The 27,138-nt window shown below is 34.4% G+C and overlaps 1 non-coding gene across 1 annotated transcript; it reads right to left on the reverse strand.

Annotated features, from left to right (window-relative positions):
- Positions 1-11,083: 11,083 nt before the first annotated feature.
- TRNAE-CUC (transfer RNA glutamic acid (anticodon CUC)) lies at positions 11,084-11,155 on the reverse strand. The gene has a single exon. It is a non-coding gene; the product is annotated as a tRNA-Glu (tRNA).
- Positions 11,156-27,138: the final 15,983 nt, after the last annotated feature.

Consider the following 27,138-nt stretch of genomic DNA (forward strand, 5'->3'; position numbering starts at 1 on the left):
TTTGAGAATTGAAATAGTTGCTTAAAAAAGTTTTGCCACGTCTCCGTGCTAAAATGTCCCTAAAATATTTGAAATAATTATTTATTTATTATGTAAATTACGCAGTATTAGTTATTTATTCGTAAATATTCTCTAAAAATGTTTTTATTTGTCAAGAATTAAAAAAAAAACTTACTAATAAGCCGTTTTTGGCTTCATTCAATTTCAAGGCGGCGAAGTATCTTTACTAATCTATGTGCTCAGTCAGTATTATAATGGTTGCGTATGGTTCGATTTGTTCCATACAAATTAAAAATACAGTCTAATATATAAACGTTGTTAATGCCTATAATTGGCACTCATACGAACCTTATTATTAATACTACTATAGTGTACTTCTATATACTATATAATGTATTGTGTGTGTTGCGGTGTGGTCTGAATTAGCTCCAGCTCCACATGTACCATTACGTTAAGTTAACATTGTCAAAAACATTTTTTTTTAAAAGATGTGTGTTATGGAGTTTCTTTCGCCGCTTCTTCTCCATAACGAAACACCTTGTGAAGTGGTGGTAGTTGCTTTGATATTCAAAAAGTGATCTGTAAAGAACCTATTTTGAATAAAAAAAAATGATTTGATTTGATTTGATTTGCTGTTGGCATGTAAATAAATAAATAAATAAATATGATCATTATTTATTAATGACTTTGTAATGAATTACGATTACAAATAACATTTTGGGGTATTCTTAGGTACTATTGTCACACTTAAATGTTATAACAGTAATCTAGCGCCGCTGTGTTCTGGTTTGAAAGGTGTGGTAATAGAGGTATACTTATAGGAGATTTATTTTATACTTTTTACACGCTTTATATTAGCTTCACTTGTATGTTTGTCAGTGAGTAACTCCGTTTTTCAGTAGAAAGAGATCAACATACATCCTTATCTTACCCTGCATGTATGAAATAATGAAATAGAATACCGAAAGCTTTTTAGTTGATTTTATCATAAAAGCGTGTTTTTTAGTTTTTTTGAACTATATTTATTATAATATTAAAGTAGAAAATAAACATACAGTCCCTGTCATAGTAAGTGGCTACTGTCGCCCATGGATATCTATAATCAGACTTTTGAAGGTGGTTGGACCCTTTGTGGTTCGACTCCGGCAGCACCACCGCCACACCTACTTCTGCCTCATAAGAGCAGTGTTAAACACAGCTGTGTTCCGGTTTGAAGGGTGTGGTAAGGGAGACATACTTTTCCGAGGCGTTCCAGCTTAGTCCGCAGGGGTAGCGGCGCATCTGTGGCCGACCTCTGATATATCTAAGACTATCTGGGTTTGATTACAGATGTCCATGGGCGGCAGTAGCCACTTATAGTCCGCGCCAAACTGCTAGACCGCTCTGAATATAGAAATGAGTCGCGTCGTAACAAATTGTAGATATTAGCGGGACGAAGACAGCACCCCCTCCCCTCCCCCCGCACCCTCCGCTGCCCGCTCTCACCCACACACATAGCTCCGTTAGTATGCCCTTACGTTGCTACGGAATATATGCTTGTAGTTGTGCGCAACAACTTCAGAGCGGACTAGCAATTGGCGCGGACTGTACCATCAGACGGATTGCATAGTACATGCTCGTTTGATACTTTCATTTTTTTTAAATATCTGGTATTAAACAATAAAAATATAAATAAATTTAAAAAGGAAGCACTAGCGCACGCCATTAAAATATTGAAATTTAAATAGAGTAACTCATCATCCTTACTAGTCCTTACTTCCTTACTAATATTATAAATCCGAAAGTAACTCTGTCTGTCTATCTGTCTGTCTGTCTGGTTGTCTCTTCTTCACGCCTAAACCACTGAACCGATTTTAATGAAATTTTGTACAAAGATAGTCTGAGACCCGAGAAAGGACATAGGATAGTTTTTATCCCGGAAATCCCACGGGAACTAGGGATGGCGATCTAAGATCGATTAATCGGAGAATCAATCTTTTAGATCCAAAACATCGATTATTTAAATCGATATTAGTAAGGATTGAATCGTAAACTATGCATTTGATCAAGTGATGATCTTTAGCAAAGTTGAAGGTACGAATTTTCAGTTTTATGTATGTTAGTATGTTATATTATTTTCCTTTAAACGCGGGCGAAGCCGCGGGCAAAAACTAGTGTATTTATAAGCACGCTTACTGAAGTTATCTTACTGTATTAGCTTAAGTGTGTCTTATAAGTGAAATTTTGTTATTTCTTTAGACAATAAAATTCTTTAAAACAAACCTAAACACGGGACCTTTCGTCAGATGTCAAAGTAACTACTGTGCCATTTAATCTATTGTTAAAATCAAATCAAATCAAATTTATTTTGTAAAATGCTTCATATACATTTTGTCATCACTGACGTACAAAAATATTAATAAAATTACAGGATCAATTATTATTATTTAAATACAAAATTATACACACAAATATCATAATTAATAAATTAGAATACATTATAATTACAATGTCAAGACTTTTAGCCATTTATACAAAAATAAAATTTAAATTTAATAAAATAATTTAATAAAATTTAATCATTTTATGTCAAATAATTCTTGCACATTGTAAAAACATTTGTCAATTAGCCACAATCTTAGTTTATGTTAATTAGTCATCAAAAGAGGAAAAAACGTTTTTAATTGAATTTTAATAGACCCTAATCGAGTTTTAATTTATTTTGGAATTCTAATGATAAATACAGAAGCAAGTTATTAATTAAAATGCTTTTTATAGAACATATAAGCATGCAGTCCACCTGATGGTAGGTGGCTACTGGCGCCCATGGACATCTGTAATCAACCCCAGATAAGATTATATATATACCTACTTGAGGTCGACCACATATGCGCCGCTACTCCTGAGGACTAAGCTAAAATGCGTCGATATGTATCACCCTCGCCACATCTTTCAAACCAGAACACAGTTGCGCTTCAAATCAGCAACTTCAAATCAGAACACAATTACCTTTTAATACGATACTTTGTTATTTTTAAACTAATCTAGAAACGAAAATAAAAATCTTTTTGAAACTAAGAGCGACAGTTCATGCCTGTCGACAGCGACAGTCGCTGCCCGTTGCCCGTTGCCTGTTAGTGAATGATAGAAACTGTCGCGCAATGTTATCTCTGTGGTTAGCGACCTTCAACGACTGTTGCCAACTGTCGCCTGTTGTCATCAAGCTTTAGCAACTGTCGCTTTCTTTTGTCTCTGTTGTCAGCTATCGTCAACGATTGTCGCCTAGCGTTGCCTGTTGTGAGCGAGTTCACGGTTCGAGCTCCCACTATTGCCGCCCGCAACCCTGGAAGCCGCCTTTTAGTCGCCTCTTACGACAGGCAGGGGATACCGTACCCTATTCTGGTCCCGGAACTACAGGGACAAAAAGAAATGAAATACCCATAACTAATTCAGATTCGGGGAATCGAACCCGAGCCTCCTGGGTGAGAGCCAGGTATCCTAGCCACTAGAGCATATCGGATGTTCGCGCATCTTACCTAATGTACCAATGATGACACATAATCGATTTACAGATAAAAGATGTAACTGTTTAAGATAAAGTATATTTTCTAAGATAACTGTAAAAGATAAAATAACGATTAGTTGTATATTTATAAGGAAAAACGAGATTTTGTTAATAGTTGGTTGTGTTTTGTGACTGTGGTTAGTGCTTGTTAACAAAATGTTTGGATTGATGGTGAGTTTTAGTGTATTTATATTGAACATCTTTTTAGACGGTGGAAGGTAATGTTTTTCGGTTGTATGTGCTTCATTCTTTGGCATGCTACAGCCCCAACGGCTTGATTTTGGGGGTGACTTCGGCTAAATTAATTTCCTTGTTCAGTTAATTATTTGCAAATCAAATCAAATCAAATTTATAGTGGAACAAGGTACAAACATAATATTTTGAGTACAACATATTCCCGCTACAGGTGGCACAATAATTGTGCAATAAAATATAAGTAGCAAATCAATGAAACAATTAAAAATATTAATTAAACAATTAGTATTTTGCATATTAGTAATTTGAATTAAATGTCAAAATAATTAATATTGGATAACAATGTTTATTATACAGGGTGATTTTTCAAAGGGTACCCAAATTTTTTTACCATATTCTAGACATCAATAATGTTATGTACAAAATGTCAAAACTTTAAAATCCCTCTTAATTATTTAATTACATTAATTCTAAGTTATTCCAAATTCTGCGTACATTATGGACAACCGTTGCATAGTACGCGCAGTCATTGATAATGACACTAGCACTAACGCACACAAACTCGTAATACAAGTATGCCGACGCGCGATTCTTCATTGAGACTGACACGCACACAAGGCCTTAGGACCGTTATAATGAACAAATACACACTACCTACATTACGACTTTATTGTTTTAAAACGAATGTGCATGTTTAATTTTTATGGCGTATTTAAAAAATTGGAATCAACTATTTACAGCAAATTAACTTACCTAATTACATAATTATTGAACGTCCCTTATAAAACACACTGGTATTTACATTGTCTACATATCACTGGTATTTCAAAAACTGTTCAAAGTGGAGTCCATTTCTCTCAATACAAAGCTGAGCACGCTTTCTTAAATTGTTTTTAACATTATTTGTGTCTGGACACTTTTCACTTCACTAAAATCTGTAATTATTTTATTGCGTAGGTTCTCATAACTCTGCGCTTCCTCAACGTAAACAAGTCTTTTAATTGCTCCCCATAAATAAAAGTCTAAAGGAGCTAACGGAGTCTAACGGAGCTGCTAAAATCGTCGTCGTATTAGGTACTCTTAAGTTATTTCCATGTATTTGAAAACGCGGTAAAGATTCACTTTCATAAAGTCTTTGCGCACCATGTAAACTTTCACCATTTAAAATGTAGCACCGTACCATCTCATAATACTCGCGGTTCGTATAAATTATTTGATTTTGTGCCGCCATTTTCACTCATAAAAAATAGCAAACGCATTCGAAAATCGGTCACGGTCGACTGGCGCCACTGGCGGCCGGCGGGCGGCGGATGCGCATCACAGGTGTCTGCGAGGACGAGGGGGAAGGGGTTGCGCGAAACTAGGCGATCGCTAGCCGAATATTACCGATATCTCCCTGCATAGTTTTTATGTTTGTGTGCGAGCGCTCAGAGTAGTGTGTGATAATAAATAGCAGAACTTATGAATGATAGTTTTCGTTGTTGAAATCATGTCCATGAGTTCTGTATTTAGGGGATAAAATGGTTCAATATTTCTTAATATTTTTTTTATTTTTTTATTTCGAAAATCGGTTATTTAACCGCTTCTGAACCATCTGTGTCAATTTGGGTACTCTTTGAAAAAACACCCTGTATAAATTCGTCATTAATGAGTAATTAAAAAAATATATATTTTTTTGAGGGCTCAGTGTCTTGTTTTTATAATAATTACTGGTATATAATATAGAAATAGCAAACAAGCATGTTTGGCATGTTTGGCATGGCATGGACATCTGTAATCAACCGCAGATAGTATAAGATTCCTACCTAAAGTTAGCCATAGATACGCTGCTATCCCTAAAACTAAGTTGTAGTCTGGGATAACTCCCTTACCACACCCTTCAGAGCGAAGATGGTAGAACCCTTTGTGGTTCGACTCCGGCGGCACCACCGCCACACCTATTTCTACCTAATAACAGCAGTGTTAGGCGCTGCTGTGTTCCGGTTTGAAGGGTGTGGTAAGGGAGACAGACTTTTCCGAGGCGATCCAGCTTAGTCCTCAGGGGTAGCGGCGCATCTGTGGCCGACCTCAGGTAAGAATATCTAATCCTATCTGGGGTTTTTTACAGATGTCCATGGGCGGCAGTAGCCACTTACCATCAGGTGGACTGCATGCTCGTCTGCTACTCCTATATTATAAAAAAAAAACTATTATATGGTAGAAATAGGTAACACTAGATTTTAACTACGTAGGACTAATTTTAATAATGCCTTTCTTTCCAGATATTATTATTACTATTTAATTTTCATACGAGTATCAACGCGGGCCATTTCGTAAAGAAAGTTAAGGTAAGTTGTAACAATTTAGGTAACAATTTAATATTATTTAATTTAGGTAACAATTTAATAATGTTTAATTTAGGTAACAATTTAATAATGTTTAATTTAGGTAACAATGTAATAATTTTTAATTTAGGTAACAATTTGATAAATCTATTTTTATTATCTGACCAATCGTAACTTGTGGTAATTATAGTTTAAAAACCACCCTAAAATCGCACAAGGCACTTTAATCCCGTTTGACGACCCGCGTGGCGGAGCGGTCACCATACCGGTCTGACGCGCAAAGGGTCCCGGGTTCGATCCCCGGCCAGACAGATATCTAAGTGATGAATTTAGATTTCTGTTTCTGGGTCTGGGTGTTTGTGTATTTGTCTATGTGTGTGTCCACGGCACCCACGACACAGGGAATCCTAGTGTGGGGCTGTGAGTGTAGAAAGTGTTTTAAAAAAAAAACCTGACTATCCTGATAAGGAGAATGAGATAAAATTATTAAAATCGTGTATCGTTATCGGTTCTTGATAATTGTTCAAAATTTTAAATTAATCGTACCGTTCAAAGTGGGTAAAAATCGAGTTCAAAGATTCCGTTACACACATGCAGATCTAGCTAATAAAAACGTGGTAAAAATCTGATGTACCTGGGATTCAAATCTCGGACCCTTCGTACAAAAATCCAAGTTTTAACCTCTAGACTATCACTACGTTTTTATACTCTTATTTTTATAAAAATAACATATCATGAAAATAATACAAAATAATGATTAAAAGGGTAGTATTTAAACGAGTGACTGCAAATAAAAGTTTTGAGTGACAAAAATAATGAATTGTGGTTATACTATTACTAAGTGAGCGACAGCATTACTAAGTGAGCGACTGGCTGCGAGTGACGAGAAATCAACAGAACAGCGACTTACAAACATTAATCTGAGTTACTTAAAATACGAAATGAGAAGGTTCATTTATTTTTGAGCGACCTAATATTTGTCTAAGTGTAAACATTACGTCTTGCGTTTTATTCAAAATTTAGCAAATGTGTTTTTTTTTAATACTGAGCAGCATTTTATTTTAAATTAAGTGTTTCGAATACAAAAGCCACTTTGTGTGTAATACTGTGTGCTCATGTCATTGATCATAAATAAAGGTAAGGTCTGAATTCATACAGATTGGGCCCACCCGCTCGCTGCTCGCTTAGTTTTATATTGTCTTATATGTTCCAACCTAACCTAACCAATTCAATTAGAAAAACCTAATCTATCTTAATACTAAAGTTGCCTCTCTATATTTCCAGTCGCTCACTTAGTAATGTAGTCGCACAAGTTATTAAAACAGTATGTCATTATCAGTCGCTAAGTTTTTTTTTATTCGACCGTTTTATAATTTCCCTTATTAAAACAGTACAATTATAAAATAATTTGAATAGTTTAGTAACAGTCATAGATTAGTAAAGATACCTCGCCGCCTTGAAATTGAATGAAGCCACAAGTGGCTTATTAGTAAATTCTTTTTTGAATTCTTGACAAATAAAAACATTTTTAGAGAAAATTTACGAATAAATAACTAATACTGCGTAATTTACATAATAAATAAATAATTATTTTAGGGACATTTTGGCACGGAGACGTAGCGAAACTTTTTTACGCAACTATTTCAATTCTCAAAACTGGGTACATTTTCTTGTTAGGGAGTGAGTAATCTTTACTAATCTATGGTAACAGTATGTACAAGTACAAGATGATTAAAAAACTTCGATAGCGTAATTCAGAAACTTGTGACGGCATTTCTGAACGACCAGAAAGTCTTAAAATAAATATTTTAAAGTTTCAGCCAACGGACAATAAGGATGGCGATTTCTATGCAGTCATAAAAAATGGGGAGAATAATTTGGAGATTTTGAACCCAAAGTCCGAAGAACCCACTTTGAGAGAGATCGTCTATTACAGGGTTGTTGAAAAACCTTATAATTGGGATGTAAGTACTTAAAAAAAATATATATTCTTAAGGTTTTCAAGGTGGTAGAACCCTTTGTGGTTCGACTCCGGCGGCACCACCGCCACACCAATTTCTGCCTAATAACAGCAGTGTTAGGCGCTGCTGTGTTCCGGTTTGAAGGGTGTGGTAAGGGAGACATACTTTTCCGAGGCGTTCCAGCTTAGTCCTCAGGTATAGCGGCGCATCTGTGGCCGACCTCAGGTAGGAATATCTGATCCCATCTAGGGTTGATTACAGATGTCCATGGGCGACAGTAGCCACTTACCATTAGGCGGACTGCATGCTCGTCTGCTACTCCTATGTTATAAAAAAGAGTCCTAACTGTATATTTTGTGGGTTGTAACTTTTTGGGTGACGGGTTTCTTTATACCTTTTTATGTCCTACTGCTGGGCATAAATTCCTTTTGAAATAACGAAAGCCTGGAAAACATATCACTTTCAATTCCTTGAACAATTGATAACAAATACTAAAAATAAATTTAAATTTATTGGCACGGAACTCTCTATGTAAGAATTCTACTCGCTTAGACAATTGATCTTTAAAGATTTCTATATTGCTTTATCTTTCAGGATACTTCAGATATTGCCTCTAAAGAACTGCATTATTTCACCAACGGCCATGACAATCCAGTCCTGCTTTGGAGTTCACAAGAAGTAAGTACTAACTGTTGTAAGAGCAGTAAGCCTAATGGTTAAGAAACTCGGCCTTTCGATCGAATGGTCCGTGTTCAAATCCCAGGCACCTCTGATTCAAAGTTATGTGCGCATTGGAAGTTAATTATCACTTTCTTAAATGGTAAAGGAATCGTCGTGAGGAAACGTGACTTGAGAAATAAAAAAAAATATTCAAAGGTATGTATGGAGCCTACCAATACGCACTTGTCCAGCGTGGTGCACTATGGCCTAATCCTTCTCATTCTGAGAGGAGACCCGTGCCCAGCAGTGAGACAGTAATGGGTTGAAGATGGTAATGATTAACAGCAGTGTTAAGCGTTGCTTTGTTCCCGTGTGAGGTGTGGTAAGACATACTTTTCCGACACATTCCAGCTTAGTCCTCAGGGGTAGCCTCAGGAATCTAATCTTATCTGGGGTTGATAACAGATGTCCATGGGCGACCATCAGGTATACTGCGTGCTCGTCTGCTACTCTTTAATATACATTAAAAAAACATGCAGTCCACCTGATGGCATGTGGTAACTGCCGTGGACATCTATCAACTCCAGATTGACGCAGAGTCCTATCTGAGGTTGGTAACAGATGCGCCGCTACCCTTGAGAACCAAGCTGGAATGCCTCGGATAAGTATGTCTCCCTTACCATACTTGCAGAACACAGCAGCGCTTAACATTGCTGTTATAACAGAAATAGGTGGTGCTGCCGGAGTCGAACCACAGAGAGTTCTAACACCTTCAATCATTTATTTTCATTATTATTTTTATATATATCTTTATTATTATTTCAGGATGTCGAAGCAAATAATTCTTCACCTAAAAAGTTAAATAATTCTGAAGAACTTAATAATAAAAATGCATCTAAGAGCTATGATAGTAATAAATATGTTTACGGCGATGAAAATAATAATAATGATGCGGATGATTTTGGTAAAGGAGAAAACGCTAATGACACAGATAATAATGATGATGGTGATAATAATGATGAAAAGAATTATCACAATGATAATAACCTTGAAAAGGTAAATACCAATATCTTGTAGAAGCTCTAAATTTAAGTATGAGTAGTAAATATATGAGTAACAGAAGAACATGCAATCCTTCTGATGGTAAGCGGCCACTGCCTCCCATGGACACCTGTAATCAACCCCAGATAGGATTAGATATTCCTACTTGAGGTAGGCCACAAATGCGCCGCTACCCCTGAGGACTAAGATGGAACGCTTCGGAAAAGTCTGTCTCCCTTACTACACTCGTCATAACGGAACACAGCAGCGCCTAACACTGCTGTTATTAGGTAGAAATAGGTGTGGCGGTGGTGCCGGAGTCGAACCACACGGTTCTAAACCTTGCAGTAAAATATATGATTTTGTCTGATACGACACGTTCAGTGTCTGTAGATATAAGGATCTAAGACTATAGTTTATTAAGAAAATGATACTGAAACTATCAAAGTACAAGAAGAGAAAAAGATTACCAAAATCTTATATATAAAAATCTCGTGTCACAATGTTAGTTACCGTACTCCTCCGAAACGGCTTTACCGATTTTCACTAAATTTTATACGCATATTCAGTAGGTCTGAGAATCGGCTACTATCTATTTTTCATACCCCTAAGTGATAAGGGTTGTTCAACCGTAATATTTTTTTTATATGGCAACGCAATGTTTGCCAGGTCAGCTAGTAACACAATATATTTGTTAACCAAACTTACAAGTTCACTTACTTGACGCGACTACGTTAGCACTGTTAGCAGTGATAGCCTAGTGGTTAAGAAACTCGGCCTCTCGATCGAGGGGTCCGAGGTTGAAATCTGAACACCTCTGATTTTACGAAATTGTGTGCGCATTAGAAATTAATTATCACTTGCTAAAAACGTGAAGGAAAACATCGTGAGGAAACCTGCATACCTGAGAGATTTATAAAAAAAATCTCAAAGGTTTGTGAAGTCTACCAATACGCACTTGTCCAGCGCGGTGGACTATGGCCTAATCCTTCTCATTCTGAGAGGAGACCCGTTCCCAGCAGTGAGACAGTAATGGGTTGATGATGATGTTAGTCCTTATATGGCAACGCATGTGATCGGCTTCAGGTAGAACCTGTTCAGGATGGAGTTGGTTATAGATGTCCATACAGTGAATTACCATCACGGCTGTATGCTTTGCACCTAAAATCTTAAATAAAAAATCTAAATTCTAAAATAAAACTTGATAACCAAAGATCGACCAATTAATAAAAGAAATAAGTTTTTATATTTAATTCAAAAGTAATGAATAAATATTAAATAAATATTTCAATTAAAAAAAACTAAATAATTTTATGTTATTTTCACAAAAGATAAAAATTTGCATCAGCTGAAACTTATTCCGATACCGGGAATCGAACCCGAGCCTCCTGGGTGAGAGCCAGGTATCCTAGCCACTAGACCATATCGGATTGTACGATATTGATTGAAATTAAGTAACACACTTTTCTGTATTGGATTGTTTCGTTTATATTTAAATTTCTATGTTACTAGCTAACCCGGCAAACGTAGTGTTGCCATAAAAATAAAAAAATGTTAAGAGTGAACAACCCTTATCACTTAGGGATATGAAAAATAGATAGTAGCCGATTCTCAGACTTACTGACTATGCACATAAAATTTGGTGAAAATCGAGAAGAGGAGTACGGTAACTAACATTGTGACACGAGAATTTTATATATAAGATTTTACACAGATGTATAATAATAAAATGTATTTAAATTTGTTTTTCAGCCAAAAGATAAAAGACACGAGCTGTTTAATGCAGCTAAACGGAAATATGAAGAACGAGTTGCAGTTGCAGTACAGAAGGTATGATATACCTTTATCTAAATATATACATATATAACTCAAAGGTGACTGACTGACATAGTGGTATATCAACGCACAGCCCAAGCCACTGGACGGATCGGGCTGAAATTTGGCATGCAGGTAGATGTTATGACGGAGGCATCCGCTAAGAAAGGATTTTGATCAATTCTACCCCCAAGGGGATAAAATAGGGGATGAAAATATTACTTTGTAACGCGAGCGAAGCCACGGGCAAAAGCGCGTTTTATTTACGACTAGTAGTGACCGCGGCTTCTCCCGCGTTTAAAATAAAACATGACATACATAATTGAAAATTTGTACCTTCATTGGAATGATAGTGGCGCCATCTGTTGAAAATTGGTCGCACCAACTCAGAAACCTTCGTGGGCTCATGCACAACAACTTTGCTAAAGATCATCACGTGATCAAAAGCATAGTTTACGATTCTATAAAGGTCTTACAGAGAAACATTGATTATTATTTATATAGAAAGAAGATGTTTTTAATTATTTTAAACGTTTTTTATTAAAGTAATTGAATAATTTACTTTATTTTCAGGAAAACACAATTAAAAGGAGGCAAATAAGAAATGTGAATTCTAAGGTAAGTGTTTTTTATAAAATATCTGTCAGGGATGACACGATGTTAGGTTTCTTTTTTAATTTTATGTTATTATAATCATTCATATTAAGAATACATTGGGATATATTTATGATTCGACCGCAGTGCCGCTTATTATCATTTTTTGGCAATTATTACTTAATAGCGAAATCAAATCTTAATTAATAACGAAACATGCGTTCATTTAATGGTAGAAAGAAACCCTATGGACATCAACCCAGATTGCATTGAGTCCAATCCAAGGTCATTTACAGTCACAAATGTACTAGCTCTGAAGGCTAAGTAGGAATGCCTTGTGTTAGTGTTAAAGGTGGTAGAACCCTTTGTGGTTCGACTCCGGCGGCACCACTGCCACACCTATTTCTACCTAATAACAGCAGTGTTAGGTGCTGCTGTGTTCCGGTTTGAAGGGTGTGGTAAGGGAGACAGACTGTTCCGAGGCGTTCCAACTTAGTCCTCAGGGGTAGCGGCGCATCTGGGGCAAACCTCAGGTAGGAATATCTAATCCTATCTGGGGTTGATTACAGATGTCCATGGGCGGCAGTAGCCACTTACCATCAGGTGGACTGCATGCTCGTCTGCTACTCCTATATTATAAAAAAAACTTCTTTAACACACTCTAAATCAAAACACAGCAGCACTTAACACAGCTGTTATAAGGCAGAAATATGTAGATATGGTGGTGCTACCACCGGAGTTGAATCACAAAGACTTTTACTACCATAAACATAGATTAGTAAAGATTACTCACTAACAAGAATAACCTAACCAGTTTTGAGAATTGAAATAGTTGCGTAAAATAGTTTTGTCACGTCTCCGTGCTGAAATGTCGCTAAAATTTTTGAAATACTTATTTACTTATTATGTAAATAACGCAATATTAATTCAAAAAAATAACTAACAAATCAGCCTTTTTGTGGCTTCATTCAATTTCAAGGCGGCGAAGTATCTTTACTTATCAAAGACCTTAAAATACTACCCTTCTTACTGTTATGACGACCCGCGTGGCGGAGCGGACACCATACCGGTCTAACGCGCAAAGGGCCCCGGGTTCGATCCCCGGCCAGACAGATATCTAAGTGATGAATAGATATATATAGATAGATTTCTGTTTCTGGGTCTGGGTGTTTGTGTATGTGTCTATGTGTGTGTCCATGGCACCCACGACACAGGGAATCCTAGTGTGGGGCTGTGAGTGTAGAAAGCGTTTATTTTATTTTATTTTATTTATGCATGTTGACTAATCTCATATGTTTTAAAGTTGTTTTTATTTATTTTCTAGAACTTGCCACCAGCGCCGACTCTACCACCACTCAACTGGGAACAAATACCAGATTATATTAAAAGGATATTAGATAATGAAAAATCGGTGAGTACAAATGTTTCGTATTTCCAAAAAATAATTTGGTAGAAGAATTGTTTTTCACCAGCATGACACCAACCATCAATTTTCAAAAATCCTACAATTATTTACTCTTAAAAATTAAGCTGGAAATCATCCACAAAATTTCTCATACAAACACAGTCGCTACTATCATAAGGTCGAAAAAGATGTGACGGAAGTACCAGTCAACGGAAATATAACAAAACGAATGTCTCGAAAGATTTACACCTATTTACCTTCGAATTACACCTCTTTCTGCCTAATGATAGGAATTTTAAGCGCCGCTGTTTGAAGACTGTAGTAAAGTAATACTAACCCCAGGTTATCCAACTTCAGCACAGCACACAAAAAGGATCGTGCACTTCTGTAAGAGAGACATCTTTTGATTGATATTTTTTTATAAAATAGGAGTAGCAGACGAGCATGCAATTCACCTGATGGTAAGTGGCTACTGCCGCCCATGTACATCCGTAATCAACCCCAAATAGGATTAGATATTCCTACCTGAGGTCGGCCACAGATGCGCCGCTACCCCTGAGGACAAAGCTGGAACGCCTCGGAAAAGTACGTCTATGTGTGTGTCCATGGCACCCACGACATAGGGAATCCTAGTGTTATTCAAAATGTATTAATTACAATCATATTATCTTACAGACCCAACCACCAAGTACTACTGAAGGAGTCTGGCGTGTTAATAACATTAATAATGGAGATAGTGTTATTAACAATACTATGTCTTTCTTCCCACCGCCTAATGTTGAAAATCTGAAAACTGGCTACGTACCGAAAAGTTATGGAATGAGTTTGAAAGGCAATGAAGGCTTTACTTGGAACGTAAGTTATAAGTTATTTAATTGGTTACTATAAATTTATTTATTTATTTATTTATTTATTTATTAAAAAGTCGCACCAACAAGGTGAACACTGATGCATACAAATTATTTTGATAAAACATTGAAAGATTTTTTAAGTGCCACCTCAATTACAGGTGCGAACAGCTTGAGCAACTACATACTAAACAATATTTTATAGTTATATTCTAAAATGCTATTAGGAAAAAAATGTAAAAAATAACAATATTCAAAAAACTATACATTCCTGATAACATAACTCACAACATGATTACAAATTAAATAACATCAACATTGAGAATACAGGTTAAGATGTGATATTTTTAATTTAAATTAATTATAGTTTGATTAAATTATATAATTCAATTATTATTATTATATTATTAAATTGAACTTAAAATTCAAAATTAACAATAAATATTTACATAAAATATTTGTTTTTGAGCAAAGAAATTCAAGTATTGATAAGTAAGTAACTATAGAAACTTTTCCTTTGGAAACTTAGAAAAATTAAATTAATTTATTAATTTAAATTTTCATCTTAATACTGAAATAAATATAATAATAGTAATTAATCTTGAAACAACAATCATAAAGTCAATAAAGCTTTTTAAAGGTAATTCTAAAAATAGTTTAAAATTAATATTGCAAGTGCTAAGAATTGGCTTTTAAAAGTATTCGAACTTAAGCCAATTCTCATTATGTTGTGTTATTATAAATAACATGTACTTATTATTTTTTATGTAGAATTTTGCCGAACCTCGACGCCCTCAAGACATCAACTACAATATCTATAAAGAAGAAAATAAAGCAAATGTTAAAGAAAGCGTAATAAATCCTCTCGAAATATTAAAACAACATTTAAAAGTTGATACAAAAGTAACAGCTGAAAAAAACATAGAACAAAATCAGCAAATAGAAAACAATGTTTTATTAAAACAAATGTTTGTGAAACAACCATTGATTAAAGAAGAAAATAACAAAGAAAGTAAATCTATGAATGAAATTAAAAAGGAATTGGATAGTGAAAAACAATATTCAGACACAAATAAGGTTATTGAACAATCTACAACCAAAAAACCCGAAAATACAAAGAGTATACCGATTGACTCTATTGATACAGATATCAATAGAGTAAAGAATGTATTAAGAGAAAATTTTGGTTTGATGGCTGGAGTTCCAAAGGTAGATGACGCTAAAGTAATGCCGGGGACGTATGGAATGAGGCTTAGCAACGGAAAAGCAGAAACTTGGAATGTAAGATTTTTTATACTTATTATATGCACTAATAATAATAAAATCAGTAATAGCAGATTAGACACTGCCTATTAATTGGGGGGTTCGAAGCTCAAGGATATCGTATCCCGCAGGATAACAGTAATGGGTTGGCTAATATTCGAAGAACTTGGATTTAATTCCAGGCCTCTGATATTTAAAGACTATATGCAGGGCCGGATTTAGAGGTCTAGAGGCCTTGGGGCAACAAAGGAGTGGAGGCCCCCTGGCCCCAAATTATTTTCCGAATAAAATGGAACAATTTTTTCAGTTGAGTTTTTCAATTTTATTGTGAACCACAGGTAGATTCTTCTAGTATTCATGTTTGTACAAAGTACTGTAGATAAAGGTAAAACAGCGAAAAAAATATCAAAGGAAATATATATATATAATGGCTTTTCAATATATATATATTACTAATGTTTACTAGTCGGAATTAAAAAAAATCCGACGTCTCTATTGTGGGGGCCCCTCTTTTGTGGAGGCCCCGGGGCTGCCGCCCCGGTTGCCCTCCCTTAAATCCGGCCCTGACTATATGATATGACAGTATTATCAACCATTTATTGTCCCACGGCTGAGCATGTTTATCTTTCAGAATGATGAGGATTAATCCATAGTTCACCATGCAATCCAATTGAAAATTGATAGATTTTACTCATTGATAGATTTTTGAGTTTTTTTTAAAGATATCACACATACCTAAGTATGTAAGCTTACTCAGGATCAAAGAGAAAATATATATTATAGTTGAATTTCCTCGCGCACGATTACATTCTCAAGATGATGGCATTATATTTCCACATTGATTGTGCTAACATTAATTAAGTGACTTCTTTCTTATTCTTCTTCTTACAGAATCTTGCAACACCACAAACCACACAAATCGATGAAGATACCATGTTGAGTGACGACAAACATCACATTGATAATCAAACGAAAAACATTGAGCCTAAGGAAACCGAAATGCAATCAGAAATTATGGAAATATTCCGAAAAATCTATAATCACGAATCGGTGAATGTTAATGAAGTTGATAGAACACCTAATGATGGAGTTACACGTGTTAATGATTTTGAGTTAAAAGAAACAATACCAAGTGTGTTATTTAATGATGATAGTATTAATGATGGTCAAAAACTAATTGATCCTAGAAGCTACATTTCTTTTGAAAATAATGAGAAAAAGTTTTTAAATGTAAGTAATAATGATTTTTTTTACTTAGAAATACCAAATAGGTCTGGCTACTAATAGATAGATTTACGTTCATTAGTAACCAGTAAAAATCGATTTTTACAAACTTTTGTCTTCCAAAATTCGAAATTTGTCAATTTTTGCCTAAAGTGCGTTAATGTAAATAGATCACAGTCATCCATAGTTTGTTATACAAACAGAACAGATGCTATACCTAAAAACTAAAATGGAACGCCCTTCAAAACTACCATGCTAATATAAAGTATAAATAGGTGTGGCGGTAGTACCACGGTAGAAACGACAAAGAGTTTTACCAATTTTATTTATAAGTGAAATAAAATACTAAATTAATATTAAATATACATTTCAGAATATTCCACCACCTCCAAAACTACCAGAACATGAAGTAAATATTAAAGAAATCAGTTTTGAACCTAATACTGAAAGAAATACAATGGAAGTGGATACCAGAATTGATGACACAATTCCAAAAACGAAGCAAAATGATAATGAAGTACCAGACACAAGTGTTAATAAAAAAACATATGATACGAAAGATTCATTTGTGAATGCAAATAAACTTGATTATGGAAAAAGTAGTTTTAAAAACCTAGCAAGAGGTGCAGAAGGTACATATGGTATGGATCTTAGAAGTGACGGCGGTTATGTATGGAATGTAAGTAATTTTATGTATTTCTGGATTTACTTCTAGCTATAACAAGCAATAAAGCAGCATACAGTATAAAAAGCAGTGATAGCCTAGTGATTAAGAAGCTTGGCCCCTCGATCGAGGGGTCCGAGGTTCAAATCCCAGGCAATTTTTCAAAGTTATGCGCGTATTCGATTCCAAAGATGCGTATTAGAAATTAATTATTACATGCTTAAACGGTGAAGGAAAACATCGTGTGGAAACCTGCATACTTGAGAGATTTATTTAAAAAAATCTCAAAGGTATATGAAGTCTACCAATACGCACTTGGCCAGCGCGGTGACTATGGTCTAATCCTTCTTATTCTGAGAGGAGATCCGGACCCAACAGTAATGGGTTGATGATGCTGATTCAAGCTGTAACGCCTAGCAAGGCGTTAAAATTCGCGTATCGTTTGCCCAGGCCTTACATGTTGTTATTTTGTACACCTTCTTTGGTAAATAAATAAAAATATATCCTGAATGCACTGTTAAAATTTTGATTTTATATTTCAGAAACTGCAGCCTAATAATTACGACTACACTATTGGCGACAATAACGTAGAAGAGAACCCTAATTTAGATGAAGATATTACTACTACAACCCCACCATATAGTGTTGCAACTACAGAAACTTTACAACAGACTACAATGAAACCTTGTGATAATGGAAGTAGTTCTACAAATATTGTTACTACAACCGAATCAGCAGGAACTACAATAAAATCTAATGATGAAAAGAGTTCAACTACAGCGAAACCTGACGACGAAGAAAGTTCAACGACAATCAAACTTAATGATAATGAAATTTCAACAACAACTACAAACCAAATAGAAGATGCAACTACAATGAAACCTAACGAAGAAGATAATGTAACTACAGATATGACTACAACAAAACCAATACGACCAACGACAATAAATCATAATGACGACGAAAGTACAACTACTGATGTCGTCACTACAACTGCAAAAGCAGTAGAAGACGAAACAATGCGACCTGACGAAGAAGATCATGTAACTACAGATATGACTACAACAAAACCAATGCGACCAACGACAATAAATCATAATGACGACGAAAGTACAACTACTGATGTCGTCACTACAACTGCAAAATCAGTAGAAACCACGACTACAATGAATCCTAATGATGACACAGGTGTCTTTACTACAGAAACAACGGTTTCTGTAAATGACTCGAAATCATTTAATATGAAAGACTTATTAGAGAGCGTAAGTTTTATTTATAAGTAGTACTTGTAGTTAATTAAAATTGAGACTGTTAAATTTTGAAGTAGTAGTCCTATGTTAAAATTTAGATTTGAACGTCAGTGTCACAACTAATATGACTTATATTCATTATAATATACTAGCTGACCCGGCAAACGTTCTGTTGTCACATAAATAAAAAAAAAAGTTAAGGGTAAACAACCCTTATCACTTACGGGTATGAAAAAAAGATAGTAGCCGATTCTCAGACCTACTGAATATACAAATAAAATTTGGTGAAGATCGGTAAAGCCGTTTCGGAGGAGTACGGTAACTAACATTGTGACACGAGAATTTTATGTATAAGAAAATCCTAGTTTTTCATTTTCATTTGAAATAAACATGAAATTAGGCAGAAATAAACGACTTACGCCCGTAATTAATAATCAATCTGTCCCTTTTTGTATACCAAACATCGAATTTTATCCCTTTTTTAGATGGTTACCCACAACTGTTAACACATCTTGTGCATATAGATTATGTCATAAATATAAATATAATTAAACATTTCTTGCAGCCCGAATTCTGGAAATGGCTCGCTGATTGGACAAAACCTTATTTGGAAGTGATGAATGAGGTAAAACCACGTTACATAACATATTTCTTTTTCTATTTGAATTATAATTTTATAAATTTTACTAACTTAAAATGAAGCCTGCAGTATTTAGAGTGGCTACACGTCTATAACTGACAACAGATTTTTTATTCTACTAAAATTAGCTATACTACTCATACTATCATCATACATACATCATACATACTCATACATCTATTACTAGATTATTCAGTCATCACCATTACTGTCCCGCTGCTGGCCACGGGTTTTCTCTCAAAGCGAAGAGTTTAAAAGCCCAGCCCCTGTACACTCACCAAGTGTAAATTGGTAGACTTCACCACAAATTCGATAAATAACTCGTCCTAGCAATTGAATAATGATGGTTCGATGATCCTTAACTAAAAGTTCTAACATATTAATCTGATTCTTTTACAGACAATCAAAGAACTTGTCACAGAAGAAGTCTCCAAACAATTAGCAGAAAGGGAAGCTTTTCACAAAGATAATCCTAACACAACAAATAATTCTAATACAGAAAAACCGGATAAAGAAAATAAAAAGAATGATACAAAACATGATACATCTATGACAGTGAATGCCCAAACTATTTACGGTAATTCTCAAAATGATGACCACGTTACGAATATATTTGTTTTCTACCCAAATAATAATACACTTAATGATATTAAAACTTTGGTAAATGATTCGAAAAATAACGAAAATAATGATAATGAAGGTAGTACTAGTGAAACTACTGAAAAGGCAACTACTGCAGCTCCTATTAATACTAGTACTGAAGGCGCTATTACAGGCGAAGTTACAACAGAAAATGAACCTACCACAGTCACTGATAGTAACATAATTGAATCGTCAACGGTTACTGAAAATAATCAAGGCAGTACAACTGAATTTATTGAAAGTAAAACTACTAGTACTGAAATGACTGAAGTTACGACAGAAAATCTACTTACCACTGCTGATATTGATATAGAAGAATCCAGTGTTAATACAGAAACATATGATAGTACGACTACTGAAAAGTTATTTGATTCTACAACGAATGCTATTCAGGACATTACAACAGAAACAGCGATGGAAACTGTAGGTACCACGTCTGAAGTTACTACAGAGCCTACTGAAGTAGTTACTACCTTTACTGCTACAGAAGGGAATGTGATTTCTACAACAGATCTTACACAGGATGTAACAACTGAATTGGTAATGGAATCAACAGTAAGCATAGAGCCTAAAGTTACAGAGCCTACTGAATCAGTTACTGCATTTGCTACTGAGAAAACTACCGAAGCGAATGAAGTAATTTCTACAACTGATCCAACAGAAATTGAAATAGAAACCACTGTTACTACAGACTCAGCGACTATTTTTGTAGACTCTACATACCCAACAACAGTAACCGAAGTAAATCCTACAACTGATATTAAACAGGATATAACAGAGTCTATAATGATAGCAACTGTAGTTACAGAATCCGTAGATAAAGGAACTACTGACGGGACAATAGAAAATATTGCAGAATCAATGATTAGTGGTACAGAAACTGTTATTGAAAAAACAGAGATGGAAAATGAAAATATTGAATTTTTAAATGAATCAACTACAAAATTATCCGAAATAGAAAATTCCCAAACAACCACGAAAGCTTTTGAAACTACTACAAAAGTATCTGATAATAAGAAAAAACCAAAAATCATTTTCAATACGAAAAACACAACATATTATGTAAATTATGATTCAACTACTGAAGCTATGAAAAATAGTTCACAAGAAATATCTAATATGTCTATAGAAAAGGTTACAAAAACGAATAAAGTGAAAACAACAATTTATAATGAAATAACTGAATTAAATACGAATACGAAAGATACAAATGATTCGACAACAGAGTTTTCTACAGTAGTCAATTCTCAGGAAGTTTCAAACAAGCCTGATGTAGAAGATATTATAAAAGTAATGCAACGAATACATGTATAATAGGAACAAAGTATAGTTTAAATAATTGGCCAAGTATACATTGAACTCACACCACCAATATTTTCCTATTTTTATATTTTTAGTATTTGTTGTTATAGCACACCTTTATACATACTCTGTAAAAATTTCAAGTGTCTATCATAGATTAGTAAAGATACTTCGCCGCCTTGAAATTGAATGAAGGCACAAACGGCTTATTTTAGTAAGTTCTTTTTTTGAATTCTTGACAAGTAAAACATTTTTAGAGAAAATTTACGAATAAATAACTAATACTGCGTAATTTACGTAATAAATAAATAATTATTTCAAATATTTTAGCATTATTTTAGGGATATTTTAGCACGGAGATGTGGCAAAACTTTTTTACGCAACTATTTCAATTCTCAAAACTGGGTACATTTTCTTGTTAGGAGTGAGTAATCTTTACTAATCTATGGTGTCTATCTATTACGATTCAGGAGATAGAGCCCTGTGACAGACGGACAGACAGCTAAGTCTTAGTAATAGGGTTCCGTTTTTACCCTTTGGGTACGGAATCCTAAAAACTAAAAACCACGTTTTTATAATACTATCATTTTGATTTCAAACTAAAAAGTAATAATTGTTGCAATCTAGTATAGTCCGCGTAAAACTGCTAGTCCGCTCTGAATATAGAAATGAATCGGGTCGCCATAGCAAATTGTATGTCTACACCTACTCGCAACAACTTCAGAGCAGACTAGCAGTTTGCGCAGACTATAACATTGCCATCAACTGTATCCCGACAGCATCACTTGGCTAATTAGTTATGATTTAGTCCGCACCACATCGCCGCAGCGCCACTTATCTCGAACACTGCCTCGAAAATCGAAATAATCGATAAGGTCAATGGGACATAATTATTAAAATCGTGTACTGTCATCGGTTCTTGATAATTGTTATAAATTTTGAATTAAACTGACCGTTCAAAGTGGGTAAAAATGGAATTCAAAGATTCCGTTACATACATACATACATAGCGTAGTAAAACGGAATTAAATTTTTGTATAATTTCTATAATTTCATTATATAATCAATTATAATTATTTATGTTCTGTTTTTCCACTCAATTATTTGTTAAAAACACAAGAAATATTGTTAAAGTGTATGTTAATGTAAGGGACGAACGTATGAGACGAATAAAACAATATTATATAAATGAACACAGTTTATTATTAAATCCTAACTTAACAAATTTCGGCTTTATGGCACATTTTCAAAATAAAAATTGTCTTTCAAATATCATGATCTTAAAAATAAACCAATAACTTAAATTGTGTGAAAAAGAAATTTTTATACCTAATACTATACCATATTTATATTTTTGAGAAAATATTCTTATTTTAATTCGCTTTTAGGACCTGTTCTTGTCACGCAAGTTCATAATTGCATGCATGTGTGTTGAAGGTGGTAGAACCCTTTGTGGTTCGACTCCGGCGGCACCACCGCCACACCTATTTCTGCCTAATAACAGCAGTGTTAGGCGCTGCTGTGTTCCGGTTCGAAGGGTGTGGTAAGGGAGACATACTTTTCCGAGGCCTTCCAGCTTAGCCCTCAGGGGTAGCGGTGCATCTGTGGCCTACCTCAGGTAGGAATATCTAATCCTATCTGGGGTTGATTACAGATGTCCATGGGCGGCTGTAGCCACTTACCATCAGGTGGATTGCATGCTCGTCTGCTACTCCTATATTATAAAAAAAAATCTCGCGACACGCATGTGTCAAGAAAAGTATGACAAGAAAAGTATTTATAAAACTATACGATGCATGTATCTTTATAATATTGAAGTAGCAGACGAGCATGCAGTCCACCTAATGGTAAGTGTCTACTCCCGCCCATTTACATCTGTAATCAACCCCAGATAAGATTAGACATTCCTACCTGAGGTCGGCCACAGATGCGCCACTACCCCTGAGGACTAAATTAGAACGTCTCGGACAAATATGTCCTTATCACTATTCAAACCAGAACACAGCAGAACCGCACGCGTACAAACCCGCGTGATAAGAAAAGGCCCTTACAATATAATCGACTACCAAAGAATTGTATAGGTCTAGATAATCTAAACTCTTGAAAAATTACTTCATTTCTTATTGATGTGTGCGTGAGAATTCGTGTGCATTTATTTATGAAATGAAATGAATCATGCAGTCCATCTGATGTTATCACTACCGTTTGACATCTGTAATCAAACCCAGATAGAATTAGAATCCTATCTGAGATCGATCACAGCATTGCTACCCCTGAGGACTAAGGAACGCCTCGGATAAGTATGTCCTTATCACACTTCAAACTAGAACACAGCAGCGCTACACTGCTGTTATAACAGAAATGGGTGTGGCGGTGGTGCCGCCGGACTCAAACCACGTAGCATTTTACATAGAAAATTTGCTGTATTATTCATTTTTCCAACTTAATCTAGACATATAGAAAGTCTTCATCCTACTTATTATTATATTTACTAACATACTAAACATTTCCATTGAAACAGGGAGATGGAGTTTTCGTTTTCGAACTATCGATTGAAACGACAGCTCATACTAACGGCACTGAAGTACATTACTAGATCAATATATGGAATAAGCAGACATACGGGCAATCTATAGTGTAATTACATCACCGTTTAGTATTACAATGAAGTAAGTGCAAATACCGTTTACGTAGTAACTATTTCTTAATCTGTGATACAGTGCACTGGAAAGAAATGCATTAGAATGAGGCGCGTTGCCTTCAGCTGCCTCTCACATCGACACTACCGCCATCTAGCGGGTATGATGATCACACGAGTCAATGAATTGGGTACTTTGGGCAGCTTTTGTTTTCGTTCATATGTTACTTTGACGACTCTTTACATTTACATTATTGTAATTCTAAAGGCGTATACAATCCAAAGTCTAATGCCGCGTTCACACCTTGGCATTTGCCGCAAACTCCAAACCTTTAGACACGTTTGGCTTGATCAAAAGCTATCCTACAAGCGCTTGCAAACATTTAAAACCACGTCAGATGTACTATCCACACATTCGTAACGGTTTGACAAGTATGCCGACACGAACTTTGTAAGGTCAGGGTACTTTGAGAAATACTGTGCGTTAAATTTTATAGGTTTCGGAGAAAAATACGCAAGTTAGACAAATGTTTGGAATATTTTTTAACCACCTTAATCGACTTTATGATTCAATTGATTTATCGATTTGAAACGCTTTGCATTCTTATAAAAAATGCAGCGGTAATAGTACCAATTTTGAAAATTAGATGAGGTTTAAAAATACACCTATTTTGTCGCCACCCACTTTAAAAATTGACCCATTTCTGTTTACCAGTCTGTCATTTTACCCACTTTAAAAATTCACCCATTTCTGTGTATCGGACTGTTATTTATAATATATATCTATGTTCTTAGATTAGTGTAAACTTCCACAGATAATCTAATGTGCAAAAATCCACAGATTATACATATTTATATCTAACAAAGCGAATGATGATAAATAATTGCTTATTCTATAATGGCAGTACACTTAAACTAATGTTAACTAAATAGCTACACAAAAAATATTTTATTTAGTTAGCCATTTTTAAAAATACGATAAAATCTTGAAAATTCTTAAAATTAATCTTATTTTATCAAAATTGTATTATTGCTCTAAATTTTTGGAGCGAAGTTCCTTAACCTTGCAATATTGAAAAGTAGAAATCGTCACGTAAGGAAAAAGCGTTATGTTCTTAATTGGAATCTATCTGCCACTTATTAGATTATGTCTTGTATGATTATTATCAATAGGAGTTATGTGTCTGTGAGAGACATTAGAGCATCGTACGCGGCCGTTTTTCTTCGAAGTAATACTTCTTTTGGTGCGTTTTAGAAGAACAATAAGAATAGGTTTAAAAAACTGACATATAAAGACGACACCATCAAGTTGCCTAGTAAATGTAGTAAATGTTGCTAACAATTGCAAGAATGACTAGCAACAAATTTTATTTTAATTTTAAATGTTTATTTTTTATGTAGAATACGATACGTACCAATTATTTTGAATATTTCTTTTTATTTTTGTATAGTTTTTCTCCTTGCGCATGTTCATTTAATACACGCACTATTTACTCGACTGTGGAGGGCAATGTTTTTCGTGCGTATGTATGTACGTCTCATTCTTTGTCATTTCTTTGCCCTACAGTACAAACGGCTTGACAGATTTTAACATATGGTGACGTCGAAATTACCGAAGTTATAAAGGATATATTCTTAAGCGGTCAGCTTTTTGTTTTTATAATAATTACCTAATATAAAATGAGCCACAGAAGTATAACTTTTCTCATGTGTACATAACTACACACGTGCTATTTTTAATGATACGTGAATATAATTTGTTATTGTTACAATTTCGCAATGATTAAAGAACTTCGTTCTAGATGGTACCTGACCTTAAAAAATATTTATTTTCTCCATTGTATAAAAAGTATGATAACAGAATACAATATTGTTTTAAATATATATATTTTTTTTCGATACTAGTGAACAAAATAATTAGGCCACCTTTAATAAATTTAGACTTTCCAGATGTGTTTGAACACTGTTTGCATTCACACGCTCGGCACTTGCCGCAAACCACAAAAATCTACAAACGCACAAACGTGGACGAGTCGCAAGCAACCGCGGCAATGTCCCTTTGATTTGTTAAAATCGACACTACATTAGGTCGAAACAATATAATTTGGCAATATATGAGAACATTTATACATAGAAAATAAATACTATAAAACTCGTGGTGGCCTAATTTTTTGTCCACCTTCATAATAATATGAAGTATAAACGACCTACAAACAAATGGACATTAAGTCTCAAAAGAGGTCCGAACAAAAAGTACTCTAAAACGGAAAATGTGCTACAATGGTGGATTAGATTTCATTCACTTGAATGATATATTATTATATTATTTACTTTAATAAATAGAAAGCCAAAGAAGTATAACTTCTCATCTTTTTATAAGATTGAAGTAAACAACGAGCACACAGTCCACCTGATGGTAACACTGTCGTATGGTCATCTGTAACCAACTCCATATAGAGCAGGTTCTACCTGAAGCCGATCACAGCTGCCACTCCTGAGGACTAAGCTATCATCCATATATATATATATATATATCAAATCATCCACACCCTTTCATCGAAGCACAAGAAACTTACTGTCCATTTGTTTAAAGTCAATAAAGATAGTAAAAGATAGGTTATAAAAGATATATAAAAGATAAGGTTGAGTATTAAAAAGAGGTATGTGCTAGGAACATTGGCTTATATTTCTATAGTAGTTTTAACAACTTGTCTTATTTTTAGCGGATTTATTTTCGCTAAAAGATATAAAAATATTTAGGTTTACATGAGCAGGGATGTCTTTAAAATGTTTCAAAATGACGCCTTATTTTTTGTAGATAATTAAATATATCCAAAGATACATGTTTTATAATAAAAACAATTATATTATACACCTTGTAAAACATAAAATATATATATAAAATAAAGAACCTAAAAAATAATATTACACTGATGTATAAATTATTGTTATTAAAATACATATATTTAAAACATTGTATAAGATGTATAATATATTATAAATTAATATTTTCAAATCATAATTTGCATAATTCAAATTGACCTAATTATACACTACAAAAATGTAATATTCTTTTAAAATATACATAATTAATAATTATACTAAAAAAAACAATACATAATTAATAT

The sequence above is a fragment of the Epargyreus clarus genome, unplaced genomic scaffold, assembly GCF_041222505.1.
Source record: "Epargyreus clarus isolate Ecla_fem2 unplaced genomic scaffold, WU_Ecla_fem_2.2 ptg000036l, whole genome shotgun sequence".
Lineage (NCBI taxonomy): Eukaryota > Metazoa > Arthropoda > Insecta > Lepidoptera > Hesperiidae > Epargyreus > Epargyreus clarus.